The following is a 26,807-nucleotide window of genomic DNA, read 5'->3' on the forward strand; positions in this document are numbered from 1 at the left end:
AAATGAAAGACAACCCGGGGTCGGAAAAGAACAAGAGTTGACCAAGTGAGGTCGGATAGGATAGATTAAAGTGAGGAGCCTGGTACAAGTAAGTGGAAGCAATGTCAGGACTAAGTTAAGGGCCCCATGGTCACCAAACCACGCTCGCAAATCGTTTTTTTTTACAATTGGCTTTACGTCGCGCCGACACAGATAGGTCTAATGGCGACGACGGGAGAGGAAAGGTCTAGGAGTGGGAAGGAAGTGGCCATAGCCTTAATTATGGTACAGCCCCAGCATTTGCCTGGTGTGAAAATGGGAAACCACGGAAAACCATCTTCAGGGTTGACGCCAGTGGGGTTCGAACCCACGATCTCCCGGATGCAAGCTCACAGCTGTGAGGCCCTAACCGCTTGGCCCACTCGCCCGGTCCCAAATCACTGGGGCCCCTTTTAGTTGCCTCTTGCGATAGACAAGGGATACCGTGGGTGTTATGCTACCGCCCCCACCCACTGGGGATGTACATTGTTAGAGATGTCACTTCGTGGGCAGACGTGTTTTCTTTCCTGAAGACGCGGAGCAAAGTCTTCGCGAAACGTAGAGAATGTGTCTTTGTTTTGTTTGACACGGCAAAACCCCGAAAGATGACCATGTCTATCTATACGGACCGTTAAAGCAGCAACTTACATAGTAAATTATATTGTCGTCTGCCTCTGCGGTGTAGTGGTTAGTGCGATTAGCTGCCACTCCTGAAGGCCCGGATTCGATTCCCAGCTCTGCCACAAAACTTAAAAAGTGGTACAAATGGAACGGGGATCACTCAGCCTCGGAAGGTCAACTGAATAGAGGGAGGTTCGATTCTCACCTCAGTCATCCTCGAAATGGTTTCCCGCGTTTCCCACTTCTCCTCCAGGCAAATGTCGGAATGGTACCTAACTTAAAGCCACGGCCGTTTCCTTCCTTCTTCCTTGTCTATCCCTTCCAGCCTTCCATCCCCCTACATGGCCCTTGTTCAGCAGAGCAGGTTTGGCTGCCTGGGCGAGGTATTGGTCCTCCTATCCTAGTTGTATACCCACGAGCCAACGTATCACGCTCCAGGACACTGCCCTTGAGGCAGTAGAGATGAGATCCCTCGCTGAGTCCGAGGGAAAACCAACCCTGTACATTAAACGGATTTAGAAAGAAGAATGATATTTCAAATCAACGTGAGGCTCACCCTTTTTCAGTAAAGTTCCATAGGTGAATGAATAATACCAACATAGGATGGTTCCAGTGACCTCAGTAAACCTGGGGCAAACTGAAGAAAATAACTGTATCAACGATTTAATTGATTATTCTCTCGTGAGATCTATTCGATCTGTGGCCCGCGCTCCCTAGGGTAAGCAACGAATTTTCCATAGAAAGGCGAGCGAACTTCGTACTAGTTTAATAAGGATGATTATGAGAGTAAATAAAGGCGATTTTCCATAATAATACAAAAATTATCAACAAACCAAACAATTCACGACTCGTTTAGCATTAAGCATTTCTGTTCTGACAAGAACCGGATACCTAGAAAGAGTTGAATTATTATCTTCGATCACATTACGTGGCCATGCTGCGGCAAGCTATCCATATGCAAACACTCTGTTGGTGTCAAGTGCACAGATGGTTCCAAAACCCTTTTTCACACGAATGTCACATCACTGCTTGAATTCACACCAGCTGATAGCTTCAAAGCTGACAGCTTCAACGAATGTACGTTATTTGAAAAGCTGTCCAGCTTCATGGTTAAATGGTTAGAGTGCTGGCCTTTGGTCCAGAGAGTCCCAGTTTCGATCCCAGCTGGGGCGGAGATTTTTACCTTCATTGTATAATACCGATGCCTCGGGGCTGAGTGTGTGTGTGCCGTCTTCGTCATTGGAATTCATCATAGGTAGGGAGACTCCCATCCTCATAGACGCGCAGGTCGCCCATACGGCGTCAACTCGAATGAACTGTAGCAGGCCTTTCCTGATCCCACACGCCAATAAATTGACAAGCTTTTAAGACGATTTTTCTTGCAGGCTGACGTGTACTTTTATTTATTTATTTATTTATTTATTTATTTATTTATTTATTTATTTATTTATTTATTTATTTATTTATTTATTTATTTATTTATTTATTTATTTATTTATTTTATTAACGTATTTCACTTTCCACAGGGGAGGCACGGGCAGATTTTGACAGCTGAGGGGAGTCACGACACAAAAGTTCGAAAGCAGTTGCTATAATAGGTAAATTCTAGATTTCTTAATAAGTACTTATCAACATAATTTTATTTATTTTGTTCTGTTACTTTATGCAATGCTTGTTTTGTTTATAAGTATGTTGACTACTTGACTAGTAAGCTAATTATATTCCCAAAAGTTGCCACAGAAGCTGTCATAGGTACTCTAGGCGTCACTGAACAAGCATACTAATGAAATGAGGAGGCAGGTAGTTTCCCGTAACCCTCCTTAAACGAGACAAATGATGCGGTTACATATCAGTCTGCGAAGCCCATTGAAATGTATAAGCCAGCTAGCCCTGTAAGTAACACTTTCAAACCATTTACAGTATCACAGGAAATGTCCGAAAAAATGATGTTACTACCATTCCTTACAAGTCTGCTGCTATCGCATTGTAAAAGACAGTGATGAGACAGATATACGAAAGTACGGAAGTTGATCTACGGCGTAACAGAAAAACCAGTGCAGTCTGATGCTGTGTTTCACCAGAGATGGATCTGACCGAATATTAGGCTCATTTAATTTTCTGAAAAATTAAATTTGCCCGTCCAAGCTATTACAATTAAAAAGTTGACCGATAGAATCTTCCTTTATTGAGTCTTTCTCCACTTCAATATGGGTTCGGCATATTCATTATTCTTTCCTGTCGCTCCTTTCTATTCAAGGTTTTCTCTTTCATCCAGCCTTTTTCTCTCTTAGCTTCAGTTATTTTTTCTGACCGCCTTGACTAGGGTCGGTCAATCCTCCTTCTTCCTGGCACCTCCAGTCCCCACAATCTTTCTCACATAATTTTCGGGTCTTCATTCCACATACCCAAACCAACTCAGTCTACTTCTTGAACTTTTCTCCCCAATCGAATGTAGACTGACAGAATAGCGCGAGTTATTTAGCCTGCCCTCGCTCACAGAGAACATACACGAATGTAACTCTTCGTGTTTAAGCACTGGTCATGGTAAATGGTATCCATGGTCGCGGGATAAAAAATATGACAATCCATATAGTGATTTCAACTTCAGGGAAAAGTTGGGATAATATATCCTTGACTGTCAAATCTACTCTTCATTTCTAGATTCCTGACCCCAAAGACCACTAACATAAACGAGGAACGCACAGGTGGACGAATATTTTAATTGTGTGCAATGATTTCAAGTCGGTGAATAATAATTATTATTATTTACGGACAAGCTCAATTTACAAAGCAACAAAGTGAATAGTCCCTTTCTAGCTTCACAAGTTATCATCCCTAAAACGATCGTAGATTTGGAAGGGCGCAAAAATCTCACTAATATTCAGTCTTCTTGTTGGAGCCATACACTGGTTTGATGCAGCTCTCCATGCCACCCTGTCTTGTGCCAATCTCTTCACTTCTACGTAACTACTACATTCTACATCTGCTCTAATCTGCTGGTCATATCCATACCTTGGTCTACCCATACCGTTATTTGCACGTACATTTCCCATAAAAAAACAATTGAACAAATCCAGGGTATCTTAAGATGTGTCCTAACATTCTATAGCTTCTTCTCGTCAAATTTAGCCAAATCGATCTCCTCTCAACAGTTCGATTCAGTATCACTTCATTCGAGATTCAATCTACCCATCTCACCTTCAGCATTCTTCTGAAACACCACACTTTAAAAGCTTCTATTATGTTTCTTTCTGAGCTACTTATCGTCCATGTTTCACTTCCATACAATGCCACGCTCCATACGAAAGTTTTCAACGAACATCTTTCTAATTCCGATGTCAATCTTCGAAGTGAGCGAACGCCTTCTTTGCTTGTGCTAGTTTGCGTTTTACGACCCCCTTACTTCCACCATCGTTAGTTATTTTACTACCTACGTAACTGTTCCGAGGTTTCTGTGGAACAGCAGAGGTGAAAGAAGGTGCCGGGGTGAATGGGTCTAACTACAAAGCCGAGATATGAATTAAAATTTCATTAAAGGTTATATTTTCGAAAATAGCAAAACTTAACAATTTTCACATAGTATTTCAAAATTTAACAAATAACAACAAGTCAACAAATAACCGACACTCAGGTACAAGACCAGGAAAAGCCAAGATTTGGAGACAATTTAACAATCTGGGCTTCAAGCCCCAAGTTTTACAATATCTGAGCTCTCAGCTCACAAACACATATTTACCAAAGGGCAGAAATCCCCTAATAACAAGGAGCACTTGCTCCCGCCTAGCAGTGTCAAGCCTCCTAGAAGCGCATTTCCAATACTTAAAAGAGCTGACCCGCTCTCAGTTTTCCAAGCCTATTAAAGGCAATACCAGGCTTTACCCTAAATTGCCATCAAGGCACAACTTACACAAAAAGAAACGGGGGTATCTTGTACCCAGCCTACTGGGCCTTAGTAGAAAAATAATAGGTTAAGTAAATGGCCCAAAATGCAAAACTGAGTGGAGGCGTGAATTTGCACTCCTACATGAAACTTCTTAAAACCTAAGAGGCACTAGGCCGATGAAACAGGGGCTATTCCAAAACGATGGAGGTGACTCGTATAATGAATAAATGTAACACATTAAGGAAGAGTAGAAAATCAGTTACCAAAACGTAGTCACCTCAAGACAAAATGAAGGGGAGCTCGAGAGGGTAAAGCATTCTCTATCCCCGATTTACAGTTACAGATATATGCAGTTTTTACATAAACTGGAAGAAATTTACATGTTTATAGAGATGGGTTACATGGTAAATGTTTCGGACCTTCTCCGCGGGTTAAACTGCTGAGCTAGCAAGAAATAAAGATGTTAAGCGGCCATTACCTTACTGAAGAACTGCTGCCTGAAGAAAGAGGTGCTTCCCGCCTCCTGCTACACGTCCATACACTAAGTTAGATATTGATGAAGTGGCCGAGAGACAAGAAAATCAGCAGTTTTTATACCCTCGGGGAAAATTCGAGACCTTTCATGAATAATTAAGACACACCCACAGGCTTTTATTGGCTACAGTACACAATTACACACAAAATAGAAGAAGACATACGGGATTGGCTGAAAATTAATTACAGAAATAATTGATTGGCTAATTTCAAAACTGGCGGAAAGAAAAGCTTAATATTGCCAACCCACAAATGAAAGAACGAAATTTAGTAATAAGAAAACTTATCAGTACAAAATATCTTCAAGAAAGTTCCCTCACCTCGCACCAGGGTACATGATCATAGTTTTTAGTAAAGACATCTATGAGAGAATGTCCAAACTTCTTGATAAATAGAAAACAAGAACAAGTCGAAATTCACACAGTGACATCTTCAGAGCAAAAGTTTAAGTAGGTCCAGTTTTAAGTTCAGTGTTTCTCCCGTAGAGGAGTACTTTAAGGCGGAAAATTCAAATGTGCGGCGTAGAGGTGTACCAGCCGGTACAGTAACAATATCCATTTACTTCCTTCAAATCATACCCTAAACTAATATTTCCTGCGTAACCTGATTTCGTTCGACTGCATTCCATTAGTTTTGTTTTGGACTTATTATTTTCATTCATCATATTTCGTGATAATTGGCTTTATAAAGCATTCCGTTTACATTTTAATAACTAATTTGAAGGGTATCTAGGATTGCAAGATCACAATGAGATGAAAAATTAGACTCCTTACTTTTTGGGCAAGTATCTTAACGACCGGGCAAGTTGGCCGTGCGGTTTGGAGCGTGCAGCTGTGAGCTCGCATCCAGGAGATAGTAGGTTCGAACCCCACTGTCGGCAGCTCTGAAGATGGTTTTCCGTAGTTTCCCATTTTCACACCAGGCAAATGCTGGGCTGCTTCCTTCCCATCGCTAGGCCTTTCCTGTCCCATCGTCGCCATAAGACCTATCTGTGTCGGTGCGACGTAAAGCAAATAACAAAAAAGAAAAGTATCTTAACGTCGTACTGACTCAGTTACGATGGCACAGAGATGGGCTAGGTCTGGGAAGAAAGCAGCCGAGGGTCTTAATTAATGTACATCCCCAGCTGCATTTGCCTTATGTAAAAATAAATAACCACAGAAAACCATCCTCAGGCCTGCCGACGGCGGGGTTTCAACCCATCATCTCGCAGCTATGTGACCTCTACCACGTAGCCAACTTGCTCGGCTTACACTCTTTATTCTTTGCCTAAATGCAAATTCACTTTCGGCTAGATTGTAAAATAACATAAAATTAGGATAAATAATATAACAGCATTAATAATAATAATAATAATAATAATAATAATAATAATAATAATAATAATAATAATAATAATAATAATCTTCATGTACTTCGAATCCGGTTAATCTGAAGACTATTACTACCAGTATGCTCTGTTTAGGTATGTCTACTCCATGCCTAGATTCAAATGAGTGTTGTACAGTTAGTTATTTTTTCCATGCACAAATACAAACAAGGTCAAAAATTATAAATTATATCTTATGTTATACTGTCTATAGTTACAGCATGTCCGGCTCCATGGCTAAATAGCGTGCTGGCTTTTGGTCACAGAGTTCCCGGGTTCGATTCCCGGCAGGGTCGGGGTTTTTAATCATCATTGGTTAATTTCGCTGGCACTGGGGCTGGGTGTTTGTGTCATCTTCATCATCATTTCATTCTCAACACGACGCGCAGGTCGTCTAGGGGCGTAAAATCAAAAGTCCTGCACCCCTGGCGAGCCGAACATGTCCTCGGACACTCCCGGCACTCACGCCATTTTATTTCAGTTACAGGATTGTGAGCGACTGCAAAAAGCCCTTGGCAATGTTGTGAGATGGACACTGGACAATGGTATGATGGTAAACGGGTCTGCCACGAAATATGAAAACTGGTACGAGGACCAGAATGGCCTCTGGAGGTCATCTGAGTAGAGGGGGTTCGATTTTCCCCGCAGCAATCCTGGTAGTGGTTTTCCGTGGTTGCCCGCTTCTTCTCCAGGCAAATGTCGGGATGGTTGCTAACTTAGAGCCACGGCCTCTTCCTTGCCTATCCCATCCCCTAGAAGGCCCCTGTTAGGCATAGCAGGTGAGGCTGCCTGGGCGAGGTACTGGTTCTCCGTCCCAGTTGTATCCCCAACAGAAAGTATCACGCTCCAGGACACTGCCCTTGAGACAGGAGAGGAGGGATCCTTTGCTGAGTCCGGGGAAAATCCAACGGCGGAGGGCAAACGAATTAATTAATTAATTAATAATAAATTTGGGCAAATACTCGTTTAGAGGAAGAGGAATTAGGGACTGGAATAATTTAAGAAGAGAGAGCTTTGAAAAGTCCAACTTTTTATTTATTTATTTATTTATTTATTTATTTATTTATTTATTTATTTATTTATTGATAAACATAAACCACATAATGTGTTGTGAGTGATACTGAAACAGAAATACTGATCACTCCTGTGTTATAATTGTAATTTAAATAATAAAAATATTATAATAAGGTGCTTGAAACCGAATCATACGTGCAGGTCGAGACTCAACCATTACTCACACAGTGCCAACCTCCATTCCCTGCCATCTAAAGCCCCATTCACAATGCAAACGTAACGTAACGTAAACTTAAAATTAACGTTAGGCCTATCTTAGAAGTTAGCGGCCATCTTATCTAATGGATCCATTCACAATGCGCCGACGTAAACTTAACTGCGAGTCCGTAAAATTAAGGGATTGCAAACTCCAAGCTCTTGCGGTTAATTTTACGTTAACTTTAAGAACCAGCCAATCAGAGCAGAGGTAAACATTGTGTGTTGTGCACGATATAATGACTTCTTTCGACGAAACACTTGTAATTCTCTTTCAAAATAGTCTTTGTGTATAGGCTATGTATGATAGAAGGAAAAAGAATTACAAATACGCTGTACCGAAGAATAATAGGTGGAAATAAATATTCTGTAGGAATGAAATCTGACGGTAAATGGCGCGAGACAAGCTCGCAGTGCTGGCGAACGGACGAGAGACAATCCCTGTCATAAATAAAACAGTGTCCCTGTATATTTCTTAACATTATGACGGACTACTAGTTTACGAAAACGATATCATCCAAACAAATAGATCCAAACATCTTATCGGGGTGTGATAGACAGGGGCATAGATGTTGGTAAAGGAGACCTTACAATCCTTTTTATTAGAAAAGGGGAAGTAAATCGTAAGAAAGGCAAACAGTTCAGGTTTCATCCACATGTCCAAAACGAACTGATGAGGGTCATTTCTTACATTAGATTACCGAAATCGCATTGAGGTACCGTAACCTTCTTTGATTCAAGGGATGAACCCATTTTCTGCATCGTTGTTTAGATCGCCTTTTCGTCTTTTCCCTGGAGCAAAGCAATAGATGTTTGAAGTAATATGAATTCCGCTACCACGTTATTTGATTCCATCGAGGTATTGAAATATAAAACTGCGAGATAGTCCAAAACCCGACTTCCGTGCTAAATAACATGGCAGTGTTTTGATTGGCTGCTGTGTACTCCTTACGTTAATGTTACGTTCCTCCATTGTGAATACCACAAATTTTACGTTAATTTTACGGTTACGTTACGTCGTTAAGTTTACGGTTACGTTTGCATTGTGAATGGGGCCTAACAATCGGTGCGGTGAGAGGACAGACTTTTGAGCTCACAGGCACATGGGGCTATGGGCACAGGCTCGTGGCAAAAGGAGGGCGAAAGCTCCCATAGGCCATGTTTGACAATGCTGATGAAGGAGTGACGTACCCACTGTTTACCTTAAGGCCCTAGCTGCAATTCCCGACCCATCCAAAGATTATATTTCTGCATTGAGTGATGGGACGGGCTTCAATAAGACTCATGTGAATAAGAAGCTAGTTGACATGAGACGCAAGCGAATCCGTTCATGAAAGCCCGGCATTTCGACTACTGTAGTGTTCCAGTGTTCTTCCGGCATTTCGACTGAGGATGTCATGTCGCATTCATTTGGCTTCGGAACAGCCGTCTGGGCCATCTGTGGTCTGTATGTTTCACATTTCTCAAGACAAGATTTTGAGGGATATCACAGACGGAAACCATTGGTGTTAGTTATAACATTTTGGACACATGGCTTGATTATTATCCATTCAGAGTAAAATGAAAAAGTCTTTAAATCTAAAATTGAGCACATTTATTCGTATCATTGACATTCAGAGAATTTTAAAAATTGGCATGCAACGGCATAGCCGACATTACGGCCGCTTCACACTAGGCGACAGGAATCGGCGACCAGAATCGGCTACAGAGTAGCTCAGGTGAATTCCGTGTCGCCGGCCGCGCTACTTAGTCGCCTTCCCCAGCCTGGTGATAGTTTTCATAATGAGTTCTCAGGAAGAGGAGTGCCTCTTGCTGCTCCTATTATTGTCGGAAAGAAAGAACAAAAGCTTCGTAGTTTTCATTCACATCCTCTGTTGAAAGATAGTTTGGAAAAAGTACTTTTCTATAAACTGCCCAACGATTTATGTGATGATGTTACCAAGTTTTTTAGTTACCAGTACTTCATTTTTCTCTGTAGACTACTGAGGAGACGGTAATATAGAGTTGTTAGTACACACAGCCGTGTTTTGAAAATTATTGGTTGATTCCCTTCAACCCTCATTTTTAAAGTAACATCAAGAACGCTCGCAACAAGGTGCCTTAAATATCGTTCTCTCCACAACTTAATATTTTTTTAAAAATGCGTGCCTCTCCTTGTATTGGCACAATCTCCAATATCTTCTTATTCTGCCGGGCCTCTTCAAAATCAATTGAGGTCGGCACCTTATGTGGATCTGACCCAAATCTACGGAGCGATGTATTCACTAATGCGTGTATCTGTGATGGTTGGTAGTGTGGTGTGTTATGTGTACAGACGAACAAAAGCACCCAGTCCCTGAGACAGTGGCATTAACCATACGAGTTAGTGAGGTCAAACTCCACTGTCGGCAGTCCTGAAGATGGTTTCCCATTTTCACACCAGGCAAATGCTGGGGCTGTACTTTAATTAAGAACAAGGTCGCTTCCTATACCATAATTACAAAGCTCGTTTCTTTCCTGGAATGTTCTTTCTTTAAAGTCGCCGAAAAACTGTGTCATTACTTTTCAACTTCATTACTTTTTTTTAAATTTGCTATTTGCTTTACGTCGCGCCGACACGGATAGGTCTTATGGTGACGATGGGATGGGACAGGAAAGGGCTAGGAGTGGGAAGAAAGCGGCCGTGTCCTTAATTAAGGTACAGCCCCAGCATTTGCCTTATGCGAAAATGGGGAACCACGGAAAACCATTTTCAGGGCTGCCGACAGTGGGGTTCGAACCTACTATCTCCCGAATACTGGATACTGGCCGCACTTAAGCGACTGCAGCTATCGAGCTCGGTAAACTTCATTACTATAGCCTACTCGTCACAGTTTAATTTCCAGATGGACGCTGCTCAGTTTGTATAATTACTGAATGTAATATATTTATTGTCCGCGTCTGTGGTGTAGTGGTTAGCGTGATTAGCTGCCACCCCCGGAGGCCCGGGTTCGATTCCCGGCTCTGCCACGAAATTTGAAAAGTGGTACGAGGGCTGGAACGGGGTCCACTCTTCCTCGGGAGGTGGGTTCGATTCCCACCTCAGCCATCCTGGAAGTGGTTTTCCGTGGTTTCCCACTTCTCCAGGTGAATGCCGGGATGGTACCTAACTTAGTGTGAATACTCCAATAGCGTGCTGGCCTTTAGTTACAGGGGTCCCGGGTTCGATTCCCGGCAGGGTCGGGAATTTTAACCATCATTGGTTAATTTCACTGGTACAGGGGCTGGGTGTATGTGTCGTTTTCATCATCATTTCATCCTCATCACGACGCGCAGGTCGCCTACGAGCGTCAAATCAAAAGACCTGCACCTGGCGAACCGAACATGTCCTCGGACACTCCCGGCACTAAAAGCCATACTCCAATACAAAACAATGGTTCGCCAGCTGTCGCCAGCCGGGCTTGCGGAATCTGCCTCGGTAGCGGGAGTGAGCAACTGCAAGGTCGGTCGCCGGGCTTCTTTCAGTAGCTCGGCTACTGACTAGCCCAGTGTGAAGGGTTCCATTTGAAACAATGTTCCACAAGCACGGGCGGCTGGTCGCCGATTCCAGTCGCCTAGTGTGAAGCGAGCGGCCCTTACTTCAAGAGAACCTGATTAAAGTCAATGTCAACCAAACATTGTTCGGTTCCATGGTTCTGGCCTTTGGTCTACGGGGACCCGAGTTCGTTTCCCGTTCAGGTCGGGGATTTTAACCTTAATTGATTAATTCTTCTGGCTCGGAGACTGGGTGTGCCGTGTTCATCATTAGAATGTATATCAGGTAGGGCCCCATCCTCACAGACAAGCAGGTCGCCTTATAGATCGTCTACAAAAAAAACCTGCACCAGTTTTCTACGGAGGTCATACGCCATTAAAATATTGTGTTCAGGAGGAAGGAGATTATTTTATAGTTAGATGTTTTCTGACATTCACTGCGAAAGTAACGGTGTGTAAAGGTGCAAATGTAGGCCAACCCTCCCTTGCTGTGAGAAATCTCTTGGAGCTATTCATATTTTCCGTTCCTAGCTGGTCTAATTTATTTTAAGCTTATAAAATGCTTTCATCAACGTATCCCAGTAATTTATGCGGTGACAGGAACCAGCCTGGCCCCAGAGAACTAATGTTTTGGGCTGGAGCTTTGATCGAATGCCCTTCCTGACCACGTGAATCTTCAAGTAAATCCCTAGATTCCACTGGGATTTGGTGGTCATGGTGGAAAGCCAGCAGCTAAGGTACTGAGATAATCACCCCCACTACTTAAAATTAATAAAATTAATAAATTAATAAATTAATAAATAAGAGTCTGGCTATGCTGAACAGGGGCCTTAGTGGGGGATGGGAAGATTGGAAGGGATAGACAATGATAGACAATGAAGAGGGAAGGAAGCCTCAAGGGCAGTGTCCTGGAGCGTGAGACATTGGGTCTGGAGATACAACTGGGGAGAATGACCAGTACCTTGCCCAGGCGGCCTCACCTGCTATGCTGAACAGGGGCCTTGGTGGGGGATGGGAAGATTGGAAGGGATAGACAATGATAGACAATGAAGAGGGAAGGAAGCCTCAAGGGCAGTTTCCTGGAGCGTGAGACATTGGGTCTGGAGATACAACTGGGGAGAAGGTACTGGTCATTGCAATAATAATAATAATAATAATGTATCCTGAAAATTCTCTGAACTGTAGTGAAATGGTCATGATTTTTGGAAACGTGATCAATTGCCTTTCACTGCCAGAAAGGAACAGAAACTGTAATCTACTGTATTCTACTCTAACTCTGGATAGCCAGATCCAGATAGCCAAAAGATTTCTGATAAAATTATTTTGAGTACCTATAGAGTTATTCGCAATCAGTTACCGCTAATTATATAACTCATTTCGGAAACAGAATAACAGTCATATTTTCAGTAAGTGAAAATGAAAAAACCTACAACCTGTTTTCCAGTCTTTGACCGGGTCAGAGATGTAATGAATGAAACATATATAGGCTGTTATTACAATGGGGTCGTCACTCCTAAAGTGATTTATTAATGACTGTTAAATGCTATGAAATGGTAATGAAGAGTGTTGGGGGAATGAAAGATGACAGGGAAAACCGGAGTACCCGGAGAAAAACCTGTCCCGCCTCCGCTTTGTCCAGAACAAATCTCACATGGAGTGACCGGGATTTCAACCACGGTATCCAGCGGTGAGAGGCCGACGCGCTGCCGTCTGAGCCACGGAGGCTAATTCTCAACAAGTACCGTGACATACATTTGAAGAAACAGTTCCACTTACTCTACTACACTTCCCTCCAAGATATAGCTCTGGTTCAAGTCAAGTGTTTTATATAGTGATGTGCGCGAGTGACGCTTGGACTCGCGAGAATTGAGTCTGGCGAGTCCAAGCCTCGCCGAGTAACCCGTGCGAAGTACTCGAGTCTCCACTGTGACGTCACGATCCGTAACTGCGACCTGTTGCCGAGCAGTCGGAAGAAATGCCCCAATCATTAAGTACTATTACAACAGCTACGTAAATGATGACCATAACGTGAAACACGCGAGTGTAAGACCGTAACATATTTGTTTCGAAATGTCATTCGTTTAGTTTGTCACACAATGATATTCTTCCTTTTCTCCTTCGTCTATATTTAGTTGGGCTCGTTCATTACAGCGCCTCTGTAGCGTAACGGATAGTGTTATTAACTCCCATCCCTGTAAGCTTGGGTTCGATTCCCGGTACCGCCAGAAATTTTAGAATGTCAGGAAGGCTGTATGTGATTCACCTGCAATGGGGGTTTTCCCGAAAGGAGCTGCACCACCTCGGGATGATATGAGTTTGCATATTTGAGTTATATCGCCCAGTAGGTTAGCCTTTGGTAACTTGAGATACGGAGTGAAGATTAGGAACATAATTTAACTATTCATTGTAGGCTTCCTTCCCTCTTCATTGTCTATCATTGTCTATCCCTTCCAATCTTCCCATACCCCACCAAGGCCCCTGTTCAGCATAGCAGGTGAGGCCACCTGGGCAGAGGTACTGGTCATTCTCCCCAGTTGTATCTCCAGACCCAATGTCTCACGCTCCAGGACACTGCCCTTGAGGCGGTAAAGGTGGGATCCCTGGCTGAGTCCGAGGGAGAAACCAACCCTGGAGGGTAAACAGATTAAGAAAGAAAGATTACAATCTAGCTGTATCCCTATTTCACATTAAAAATATCTTAACACAGTCGCTAGTTACGTAGATTCATCTGAACACACTGCAGGCAATTGCCAGTGCGAGACGCAAGGTTCGGTAAGGGGCGCAATGTTCACACAATATTGTAGAGATCAGATATACCACACACAGATTTAAAAGCTTTTGCGGTCAGGTATTCTTTGTATAGTCACGGGCGTACAATAATGCCCTTTATAATATAAATAGATTAGTCGAAAATGTATTTTTGTCCTGCCTGATCTCTACAATTTCACGCTGTGCGCCGGTAAAACGAAATGTCGTATGGCTTTTAGTGTCGGGAGTGTCCGAGGACATGTTCGGCTCGCCAGATGTAGGTCTTTCGATTTGACACCCGTAGGCGCCCTGCGCGTCATAATGAGGATGAAATGATGATGAAGACAACACACACAACCAGCCCCCATGTGGGCAAAATTAACCAATGATGGTTAAAATTCGCGACCCTGCCGCGTATAGAACCCGTGACCCCTGTGACCAAAGGCCAGTACGCTCACCATTTAGCCATGGAGGTGGACTGCCTTTTATAAGCACCTGTGTCCACACGTTCCTTAGTTTACGTTACAATAGGGTTTTGTTGTGGAGGCCTATACATTCATTCATATAAATACGGCATAAAGTACATCCAAGAATAACGATTATATTGTTTCCAACTCCGGTATTTTGTTCTGCCGTATAATATCGTACCTATTTTTTCGTCCGCCTCTGTGGTGTAGTGGTTAGCGTGATTAGCTGCCACCCCCGGAAGTCCGGGTTCGATTCCCGGCTCTGCCACGAAATTTGAAAAGTGGTACGAGGGCTGGAACGGGGTCCACTCAGCCTCGGGAGGTCAAATGAGTAGAGGTGGGTTCGATTCCCACCTCAGCCATCCTGGAAGTGGTTTTCCGTGGTTTCCCACTTCTCCTCCAGGCAAATGCCGGGATGGTACCTAACTTAAGGCTACGGCCGCTTCCTTCCCTCTTCCTTGCCTGTTCCATCCAATCTTCCCATCCCTCCACTACGCCCCTGTTCAGCTTAGCAGGTGAGGCCGCCTGGGCGAGTTACTGGTCATTCTCCCCAGTTGTATCCCCCGACCCAAAGTCTGAATCTCCTGGACACTGCCCTTGAGGCGGTACAGGTGTGATCCCTCGCTGAATCCGAGGGAAAAACCGACCCTGGAGGGTAAACAGATTACGAAGGAACCTATTTTTTCGGTAAGGTACTGTGTGTATGCTTCGGGATTAACGACTGTTTCAAAGGGTGACTGTGTACACACTTCTTTAAAGTGATGTTAAGTACCGCATCGCAACATCAGTTTGTACATTATATCATCATCATCATCATCATCATCTGTTTACCCTCCAGGTTCGGTTTTTCCCTCGGACTTAGCGAGGGATCCCACCTCTACTGCCTTAAGGGCAGTGTCCTGGAGCTTCAGACTCTTGGTCGGGGGATACAACTGGGGAGTATGACCAGTACCTCGCCCAGGCGGCCTCACCTGCTATGCTGAACAGGGGCCTAGTGGAGGGATGGGAAGATTGGAAGGGATAGGCAAGGAAGAGAAGGAAGCGGCCGTGACCCTAAGTTAGGTACCATCCCGGCATTCGCCTGGAGGAGAAGTAGGAAACCACGGCAAACCACTTCCAGGATGGCTGAGGTGGGAATCGAACCCACCTCTACTCAGTTAACCTCCCGAGGCTGAGTGGACCCCGTTCCAGCCCTCGTACCACTTTTCAAATTTCGTGGCAGAGCCGGGAATCGAACCCGGGCCTCCGGGGGTGGCAGCTAATCACGCTAACCACTACACCACAGAGGCGGACTGTACATTATATCACTGTGCATTATTGGGAAACGGACCCAATACTTGTCCTTGGCCTACCTACAAGATTAAGCATCGTGTTGTTTCCATACACGGCTCGCAGATAACGCTGCCAGCGTCCTCGGCCTCGAGTCCGGACTCGAGTACCTCGAGTTTTACGATCCCAGACTCGAGTCTTCGCGAGTCCATTCGCAGCCCATCACTAGTTTTATAGCAATAGACAGTGAAATGCGACCAGACTCATTCTATTGTTGTTGTTGTTGTTGTTGTTAGTCGTTTAATCGTTATCAAACACTTAATCTTGAATACCATCTGGCAGAATTGTCTACATCCACTCTTGCACTGTTATGTGGTTCTCATCCGCCACGTTGCGTGCACTGTGTTCTAATGGCAACAACACACACTGCCGCAGCGTTATACGTCAAAGCGACAGCGGGTTGATGCATGTATCAGTGCCAACGGAAGACACGCCGGTTCTTCTAGAAATGATAAGTCAGACATCCTCGCAAAAGCAGCCTCTTCATCCAACATAGAAATTACCTACAATAAATCACACCCAAGCTATGCAAAAGTCCGAACCAAAGCATATCTAATAATAATAAGACAGTAGATCAACCTTTCGACATCAAGTACAAAAGTGTCTTGTCACAAGATAATTATTTTTTCCCAACACATAGAGCAGACGTCCGCCTCTGTGGTGTAGTGGTTAGCGTGATTAGCTGCCACCCCCGGAGGTCCGGGTTCGATTCCCGGCTCTGCCACGAAATTTGAAAAGTGGTACGAGGGCTGGAACGGGGTCCACTCAGCCTCGGGAGGTCAACTGAGTAGAGGTGAGTTCGATTCCCACCTCAGCCATCCTGGAAGTGGTTTTCCGTGGTTTCCCACTTCTCCTCCAGGCAAATGCCGGGATGGTACCTAACTTAAGGCCACGGCCGCCTCCTTCCCTCTTCCTTGCCTGTCCAATCCAATCTTTCCATACCTCCACAAGGCCCCTGTTCAGCATAGCAGGTGAGGCCGCCTGGGCGAGGTTCTGGTCATTCTCCCCAGTTGTATCCCCGACCCAAAGTCTGAATCTCCGGGACACTGCCCTTGAGGCGGTAGAGGTGGGATCCCTCGCTGAGTCCGAGGGAAAAACCGACCGTGGAGGGTAAACAGATTACGAACGAACGAACATAGAGCAGACTCCAGTGCGAAACTTTAATGTTCGAATTCATTCTTGCTCACTTGAGATCGGGATGTGAACTGTTCAAGTTGTTTCTGGTTCTATCCGCGGATCAGTGCTAAAGAGTCTGCCTCCGGATCCGATGATCACCTATTCAAACCCTGCTCAGGTAGTCGGATTTTTGAACGGCGAAAAGAAGTTCATTCGACACTCCATGCCGTGCGATGTTAGAGTGTGAAAGAACTCTACTGACACATTGAACCCATAATTCTACGGAGAGAAAAATACTTTTTTTTCTCAATATTTATTAGTATCAAGAAACTACTTTTATGTTTGAGGGCAGCCATGTTGCGCTCCTAAGAGCCCCGATGTCGCGTGGGGAGGATCTCATTCACGGCAAGCTCGTGAAATACCGGGACACCTCGGCGGAACTCGAGTGCCCGACAATTCTTTAAATTCATGGAATTCTATACAACGAGGGATTTTGGCAACACAGTAAATAAAGAAATAAATAAGTTAAATTATTCGTAAACCCTACGTGAAGACAGAGCCCCCAGGGAAAAACATAAATGTAGTTAAGCCTAAGTACATGTTAGCTTCAGATCAGTGAACCAGCTACACGTGCCAAGGTCAGGGGATGAAGAAAACGCGCGAAACGCACGGGCAGAAATAATTTATTTCCCCTGTTGTGAGTGTGGTAAAATTATAAGATTAACATCTAAAATAAGTGCAAGCCTGTCCGGAAGTCTGGGACAAGTCTCATCAAAATCGGTCTATTGGACGCAAAATTGGCAGATTACACAATCAAGCTTAATAGTGGGGATAGCGTCCCTTCTGAGATTATAAAAGAAACCCCCCACCGTATATTTTTCAGTGTCGAACTGGAACTTGAAGCCGCGGGAGCTAGTGCCCGTCGTCATTGGAAATTCGCGCCAGATTGATCGACAAATAATTAAATACATGTCCGTGGCTAAGATCCACATACTCGGTTAAGAAGAGAAGGTGATTGGAAAAGTTCTGAAAGTGTACCGACGAACTAGGAAAGTGTAGGCGTTGGTTAAATTATACGTAGCAGATTTTATTTATATCATCTCATGTACGTTTGAAAGTGAAGAGGGTTGGGGAAGCCATTCAGAGTAGTTCTGCTCCCTTTATCTGTTGAACACCTGTTTTATTGGAGTAACGGAGAGACACCTCTGGGAACGATCCAGACAGTCGTAGAGGACTGCAGAACGAGGGAAGTTCGTGGTGCCAATTACAGAGAAAAGTGCGCGATTTATGTGTAATTTTAATATCGTGTGTGAGAAGGGTAGTGTTTGTAAGAGTGAGATGTTGGAAATGATAATGTTCTTTGTGAAAATGTACGGCTAAGGAGTGAGGTCAGCTGGTGACGATGTAACCAGAATGCTGGGAATGTCACCATTGTGCAGGTCTGTCTATTTTTATATTATGTTGTAGTTAGTTCTACTGTTCTGTCCCAACAAATTTTTCCAGATGATTGTCGAGTTGATATTCGTAATTATCAGGCGAAAGGTGTTGTAATTTTTGGTCAGCGTGTGAAACTTTCAGTGTGTAAATTTCATGTCAAGAAACGGTAAAATGCGACGCTTAAAATTTGGTGTTAATGTTCGATGAGATATTGTCCAAAGCGTGGAATTTTGGGAAGTTATAAGTCATAAATTACTCGTGGCGAATATCTAAATTTCAAATATCAGTTGAATTCAGAAATGTTTGTCGATAATAATAATAATAATAATAATAATAATAATAATAATAATAATAATAATAATAATAATAATGATAATGTCTACCGCGGGATAAAGAAATTTTTCTATGTTAAAAGTGCATTTAACCAGTATATTTTTACAAGGATCGCAGGTATATTTAGGTAATTTCAGTGAAATTTGGTAGCGTTACGGTTATTCATGGGAAGTAAAATTTTGAGACATCGTGGATATCAATGATACGAAAAGTCGCGGTGTGCTCTTGGATTCTTGAGGTCCGAAAGTCGTAATAACATTAAAGTAAGAGATGTGTTTTACAGTGGTTGTTGTTTTCACCAGGGGATTGAATTATGAAAAAAGGGTCTTGGAAATATAAGAAAAAGGGATTGAGAGCGACGAATTTATATGTATGTGGAGATGAGAGAGATGGATGAAATGAAGCCTGGATTTTAAGTGATACCGCTGGAATAAAGCGAGGAGAATGAGTATTGAGACAGGCTATATTTTCGCAGAGGAAGTATTTAAGAAACAGGCTGTATTGAGGCAGGCTGTATTGTTTTCCGCTACCAATCCGAATTTGAGACGACTACTGTGGGAAGCACCGTAGATTTCTAGTAAAATCCCAAGTGAAACGACTCTAGTAAAATGTTAAAATCTTGGTAGTAAACGTCCAACGATTTGTTACTTCAGGCCCGTATGAATAGTAAGATAATGCGACCTCAAGGATAAAAGAGCATTTTGGACCCATGGTTGGGGTGTATTGAATTTGTTCACTGGATATGTCATTGATATAAAATGTTGGAATTGACGATAGGCGATTTGTGAGTTTCGAATGCGGTAGTGATGATTATTATTTTGTAGGCATCCACTAAATCGTAAACATGTGTTGGGAATTGTCATTGCTTCCCTAAAACTTCAGTGCACAGGCTGAGATTGTGTTTGAGGTGGAGATTTGTTCGTCACGCCTATTTATTTTTGAGTTCACGTATTGTAACGAGGTAGAGACTTACTGTATTTTTTTGACTTGCATTCTTTGATAGTAAGAGACGTGGTTCCGTCGTGTGGTATTTGCCTGACCAGGTTTAGTATTGAAAGTCGGAGTTGTTTGAAATTGCTAGTTCGCCTGATATGTTAAGGGAGGCGTAGTACGACCCACTTTGACGCCCGACGATAGATTTAGGACGTCACATGTTATCCTTGGAGTCACTGATGATGAGACGTCCTAGTTCACGCCCGACGATAGAATTTGGAAGGTATCATGTACATAGTGATTAGTGTTAGGATGTACAGATTTCAAGTGAGCCCGACGATAGGTCTGGGATGGTAGCTGTACACACTCAAGTCTCAGTTTAGATGTTTCTTTTGTTTTTTTGTTGAAGTGGCCTGGACGAAGGTAGCATCTACAGTATGATATGATTTATGAAGAGGGTCAATGCGTAGCTCTCCTTGAGATAACGGGACAGCTATCGGCGGCTGAGGGTTGCCCAAATGTTGGATATCAACCTGATCTAGATTAATTATATTTTACTGTAATTCTCCGCGCGTGTTGAGCTTTAATGACTTCGATATGTTAATTTATTTTACGGACTTTATTGTTTCCTCGTTTTGACGTCCGTTTCGTTTGATAGTGTGCATATTGACACTCAGTGTATTAGTGTGAGACTTGAGTTGCGAATGCGGTGTCGATTCGTCAGCTAGTAACAATATTTTATTTTCAATCTTGTCGTACTTTCATTTTATTCATAGTTGAAAGTAATTAAGTAATCACTTTTTAAGTAGTGTGTTGGGACAGACAGTAAATAGATGGATCTGTACTGGTAGCATTGTTTTTCAAGGGAAAGAATTCCTTAAAGTTGTAGTAATTTTTAACGTGGACTGGTAATTTTATTTAGCGTAACAAAACCATTTCTAACCTGAAAATCGGTTCGATAATAATACTTTTCAAGTGACTTTCCACTTTTAATTAACTTCAGTGTTTGGCATTTCTTCTAAATGCATGATGGATAAGTGTTTCCTGCATTTCGCAGTTTTGTTCCTTTAGAACGACATAACGTAGGATCCTCACGGATCATGTTGTTGTTGGTTCCTTCCGAACAGCTGTTTTGGGTGATGCACATTTAGCATCGGGATTACCTTATCACTTAAGGGTGTCATGAATGACAAATACATGGTGAAATTTTATTTCAATTGTGAATGATGCTGTTAATTCGTAGTGAACACCATGCTTTCCCATAATATTTCGCAACCTATCCAAAGCAACTGATAGTCAGTTTGGTTCGATTAAGGGTCCATTCGGCGGGTGTTCCGTATCCGTTAAGGGTATTCGACTGGTGGATAACCTTAATTGAGAGAAAATCAGGCGTTCTACTTGTTGAAAGTCAGATTTTCCACGGATCGTTTGGATTAACTCTCAGTTCTCGTTTGGAATAATAGGTGCCCGGTTTTCAGGTCTTCCCTTTTCCAGTTTTTCAGTTTCGCTGTCCACTAATATATTAACTTCTCCGAAGCAACTCTTCGATATTGTAAGAAACAAATCAACGCTATGTAATGTGACTGTGTTTGAAACATTCAAAAATCAATAATTCATTATTTTTCTTATTTCAAGAATGCATATTAAATTAATAATGTTATCGGGCTATTTTCAATTTAATAAAAGTTAGTAAGCACATTTTGCTCCTCATTTCAAGTAGTTAGGCTCTCTTCTGAACCCCATCGTTTGGTTAAGATCGTGACCGAATTTATTCCCGCAACGACCCATGATTTAAGAGTTCTAGATTGTTCTACTGTAGCAGCCGTGGCCGACCAACGATGGAATGGTAAGTTCAAGGGTTCAACATTTGATGTTTACTCGAGCAAATTAATTAAAACTCAGTCATAGATCGCCCAACAGAGATCTGGTTTACCTTGTCATCTGGTGAAGTTAAATAGAAATTGACCCACGTCAAATTAAAATGCCTGCACGCGGTAGCTGAGACCTCACGATTATTATTATTATTATTATTATTATTATTATTATTATTATTATTATTTCTAATTCCTTGACTGGATGGTCAGCGTAGTGGTCTTCGGTTCAGAGGACAATCGGTTCTATTCCCGGCAGATATTAAATAGTGAATTCCTTTGACTACCGAGCAGAGTGGTGCGACCATGGAGCTACGGCTATGGAGCTAAGCTCTGCATTCAGGAGACGAGTGAGTTCGAATCCTGCCCGTCGGCTGTCCTAAGAATGGTTTTCTGTGGTTTCCCATTTTCACTTCCAGTCAAATGTCCTACTTCCTCTTCATAGTTCATAGTCGATTCCTTGCATCTTCTTACTCAGTTTCATTCACAATCATTCATTTCGTCTTCATTGGCTCCTCAATTGAAGATGGTGTTAGGAAGGGCATCCGGTCATAAAAACATGCCATATCTTTTCATTTCAATTCATTCCCCCATCCGCTATCAGGAAACAGTACTAAGAGGTAGACATACAATGAATTTCTTTGACTCAGGGATAGAGATTTGTACAGTCCACAACATTCCTGTAACTGATACCTTCTTCTTAATCTGTTTACCTTCCAGAGTTGGTTTTTCCCTCGGACTCAGCGAGGGAACCCACCTCTACTACCTCAAGGATAGTGCCCTGGAGCATGAGACATTGGGTCGCGGGATACAACTGTTGAGAATGGCCAGTACCTCTGCCCAGGTGGCCTCACCTGCTATGTTGAACAGGGTCCCTGTGGGGGGATGGGAAGATTGAAAGGGATAGACAAGGAAGAGGGAAGGAAGCGGCCATGGCCTTAAGTTAGGTTCCATCCCGGCATTTGCGTGGAGGAGAAATGGGAAACAACGGAAAACCACTTCCAGGATGGCTGAGGCGGGAATCGAACCCACCTCTACTCATTTAACCTCCCGAGGCTGAGTGGACCCCGTTCCAGCCCTCGTACCAATTTTCAAAGTTTCGTGGCAGAGCCGGGAATCGAACCCGGGCCTCTGGGGGTGGCAGCTAATCACACTAACCACTACACAACAGATGCGTACCCTGTGACTCATATACCACACAGAACACTATCTTCCACCATAATTACACACAGCTTTCTACACATTTCAGATGCCGACCACCAGCGTCGCAGGGCCTGACTTGCAAGGACTGCACCAGGCTACCAGTTGCTGCACGAAATTAAAAAGATTATTATTATTATTATTATTATTATTATTATTATTATTATTATTATTATTATTATTATTATTATTATTATTAATTCTCTTCCATGCTCTCCCCAATCTACGCTGTAATTCAAGTGCGACTATATCATTGTAAGGTGATATCCGCGGTAATTTTGTACATGATCATCGAAATTGGGTACTTCAGGATGGAAGTCTGTGAAGAAGAGTGGGGAGAAACAGAGACAGAGAGGTGAGAATGAGAGTGAGACAGGAAAACAAACCGCTTTCTTTCTGTAAAACTGTGTTACGGCAGGGACGAGTCAGAAAGTCGGCCACTGGCGGCAAGTAGGTTTCAGTCGCAAAGCGCCTGTTGCGCGGTGCACACTACCTCGTACCAAACAGCTGACGGAGGAAACCTACCGCGCGCCAATCGTAAGTACTTCCTTACATCTCGTTGTAAACTGTGGATTTCAGCAGCGTTACATAGAGATTTCTTTCTCTGAATGGAATGGTTTTTCTTTGCAGTTTTGGTTTAAACGATGTCAAATATTTTATTATTCTTCAGAAGTGGCCATTCCAGGGACTGAGTGATATTACGCAAATACATAAATAAAGAAATTTGGGGAATATGATTGTCTTTATTTTCATGCTTCTTAAAATGAAGCCTGGAAAGACATCAATTCCACAAGAATAGGAAATATTTAAATATCCTAATAGCTTACCGTTGCACTAACACATAGAAGGTTTTCGGCGATGCAAGGATGGAAAAGGGCTACGAAGGGGGAAGTAGCGGCCGTAGCCTTAATTAAAGTACAGCCCCAGTATTTGCCTAATGTGGAAATGGGAAACCACGGAAAATTATCCTCAGTTCTGCGGACGGTGGGATTCGAACCATCCATCTCCCGAATACAAGCTCATGCGACCCTAAACAAGTGGCCAACTCGTCCAGTAATTATTATTTGTGCATAAATATGTAACGTACTTTAAGTTAAAAATAATGCTTACAGAACTACTTTTTTGATGAAGTTACAAATTAGTGGAATTCAGTTATCAAGAAACTCTTCGATTAATTGCTTCGTTATTGCGAAAAGATAAGACGAAGACCATGATTTTTGTGTACTTGTTTTTTAAATATTCTATTATACCCGATAGTCAGCATAATATTATTATTATTATTATTATTATTATTATTATTATTATTATTATTATCGTCCGTTTCTGTGGTATAGTGTTTAGCGTGATTATCTATCACCCCCGGAGGTCCGGGTTCGATTCCCGAATCTGCCAAAAAATTTGAAATGTGGTACGAGTGCTGGAACGGGGTCCACTCAGCCTCGGGAGGTCAACTGAGTAGGGGTGGGTTCGATTCCCACCTCAGCAATCTTAGAAGTGGTTTTCCGTGGTTTTCCACTTCTTCTTCAGGCAAATGCCGGGAATGTACTTAACTTAAGGCCACCGCCGCTAAGCGACCGCTGCTCAGCCCCAAGGCCTGAAGTTTAAGAGGTGTCGTGTGGTCAGCACGACGGATCCTCGCGGATTCTTGTCAATCCTTTCCAATCTTCCCATCCGCCCACAAGGCCCCTGTTCAGCATTGCAGGTACGGTCTCGTGGGTGAGGTGCTGGTCCTCGTACGCAGTTGTATCCCCCGACCCAAAGTCTCCCGCTCCGGGACACTGCGTTTGAGGCGGTAGAGGTGGGATCCCTCCCTGTGTCCGAAGTAATAAACAAACCTGGAGAGTAAACAGATAAAGAAAGAAAGGATTATTATTATTGTTATCGATGGCATTGGCTCCGCGATACGGCCTGTGCCAATATAAGCTTACAATCGGGAGATGGTGGGTTAGGACTCCATCATCAGCAACCCTGAAGATGGTTTTATGTGGTTTCCTATTTTCGCAAGAGGCATATGATGAGCATGTGTGCCATCTGTACACCTTTCGCACCACATCCTTACCGAAAACAAATCTGACCGCCAACAAATATTATTACTATTATTATTATTATTATTATTATTATTATTATTATTATTATTATTATTATTATTATTATTAGGCCTGCCTAATCAAGATAAAAAAAACCGTGTTTCCCAACCACATGGCGCAACATCCCCGAAGGGCCATGGCTACCAAGCGACCGCTGCTTAGCCCGAAGGTCTGCAGATTACGAGGTGTCGTGTGGTCAGCACGACGGATCCTCTCGGCCGTTATTCCTGGGTTTATAGACCGGGGCCCTTATCTCATCGTCAGATAGCACCTCAATTCTAATCACGTAGGCGGAGTGGACCTCGAACCAACCCTCAGATGCAGGTAAAAATCCCTGACCTGGCCGGGAATAGAACCCGGGGCCTCCGGGTAAGAGGCTGGCGCGCGCCCCCCCCCCCCTACACCGCGAGGCCGGAAAACCGTGTTTGGTTCACCGGAAAGAACGTACATGCTATTCCCCTTCAACAGAAAAAAGTACCACGTTAATTCCTGCGGACAGATTATAATAATTATAATTATAATTATTTATAATTATTATTGAGACCTCACTAATTAACTGGCTGACTAGCTACTCGGCTCACCGAACTCGATAGCTGCAGTCGCTTAAGTGCGGCCAGTATCCAGTAATCGGGAGATAGTGGGTTCGAGCCCCTCTGTCGGCAGCCCTGAAGATGGTTTTCCGTGGTTTCCCATTTTCACACCAGGCAAATGCCGGGGCCGTACCTTAATTAAGGCCATGGCCGCTTCCTTCCAATTCCTAGGCCTTTCCTATCCTATCGTCGCCATAAGACATATCTGTGTCGGGGCGACGTCAAGCAAAAAAAGAGCTACTCTGCTCTGGAGCCTTGAGTCTCGGTTCGAATCGGGGCAACTTTGTGCAGGTTCACAATAAAACCTGTGCGTGGTGACATGAAGCGTCTAATCACCAGGCGAGTTCCAAAGTAAGCATAAACTTGAGAAGCTAGCAGAATAACGCATTACTGTTGTTATTATTATTATTATTATTATTATTATTATTATTATTATTATTATTATTATTATTATTATTATTATTATTATTATTATTATTTTCATATCTAGATGAGTCTGTATGGACTGCGTAATAACAGCCAATTTTATTTAAATGTATAGATATTGTTCTTCTGTCTCTGATATCCTCTCAGTATTTCTTGAGCCCATCAGCCAGCGCCTTCTTGTACTCTTCGGGTAGAGGTCCTCTCTGTCGTTTGGGTTACGATTCCATCTTAAAAACCTTGATATTTCTAATAATTCTTGTGACTTACTGTAGAGTGATTTTTAAGTCTGTGATCAAATATGCAGCGTTATGATGAGAAATCCATACCAGTAGACGTGCCAATCTATTTCGAAAGATTCACTAGTATTGATTATGATCCGAAATGTATCATACCGGTAAGAAGTCACAAATGATGACATGGTGCTTTTATGCCCTCTAATAATAATAATAATAATAATAATAATCGCATAATGTGAAGTATATAACATGGCACATTAAAAACTTTCAGCACTAAGAAGAAACTTGTTAGTTCTCTCGGATCGCTTTGTATGGTTGTGAAACGTGAATGGTGACGCCAAACTCCACAACCCGCATCATTGTCTTCGAAATGTTGTGATGGCAGAGAATATTATGATTAGCATAGACAGCAAGACGTCGAATGATCGAATTACCGACAAAGTGGGGATAGAACACCCTATGTAAACTTGTGAATCCAATAGGCCTATGCTTGCTTGCCGGGCAGAGTGGCTCAGACGGTTGAAGCGCTGGCTTTCCGACCCCAACTTGGCAGGCTCGATCCGGGCTCAGTACGGTGGTATTTGAAGGTGCTCAAATACGTCAGCCTCGTGTTTTTAGATTTACCGGCAAGTAAAACAACTCATGCGGGGCAAAATTCCGGCACCTACGCATCTCCAAAATCCCTCAAAAGTAGTTAGTGGGACTTAATAGTATTATTATATTAATAGCTCATGTCCGGCTCCATGGCTAAATGGTTAGCATGCTGGCCTTTGGTCACAGGGGTCCCGGGTTCGATTCCCGGCAGGGTCGGGAATTTTAACCTTAATTGGTTAATTTCGCTGGCACGG

At 43.0% G+C, this 26,807-nt stretch overlaps 1 protein-coding gene across 5 annotated transcripts in view; it reads left to right on the plus strand.

The window, feature by feature from the left end:
- The window catches only part of sit (stuck in traffic), a 408,441-nt gene that overhangs the window by 84,623 nt on the left and 297,011 nt on the right, over nucleotides 1-26,807 (plus strand). For 2 of the 5 annotated variants that reach the window (XM_068228767.1, XM_067151920.2), the window contains exon 2: nucleotides 2,166-2,237. The gene's annotated coding sequence lies outside the window, so the exon portion shown is untranslated. Of the gene's footprint in view, nucleotides 1-2,165; nucleotides 2,238-23,054; nucleotides 23,158-26,807 lie in introns of those variants that run through there. The other 3 variants (XM_067151912.2, XM_067151925.2, XM_068228768.1) reach the window with 3 other exon arrangements.

The sequence above is a fragment of the Anabrus simplex genome, chromosome 1 (assembly GCF_040414725.1).
Source record: "Anabrus simplex isolate iqAnaSimp1 chromosome 1, ASM4041472v1, whole genome shotgun sequence".
In the NCBI taxonomy this organism is placed as follows: domain Eukaryota; kingdom Metazoa; phylum Arthropoda; class Insecta; order Orthoptera; family Tettigoniidae; genus Anabrus; species Anabrus simplex.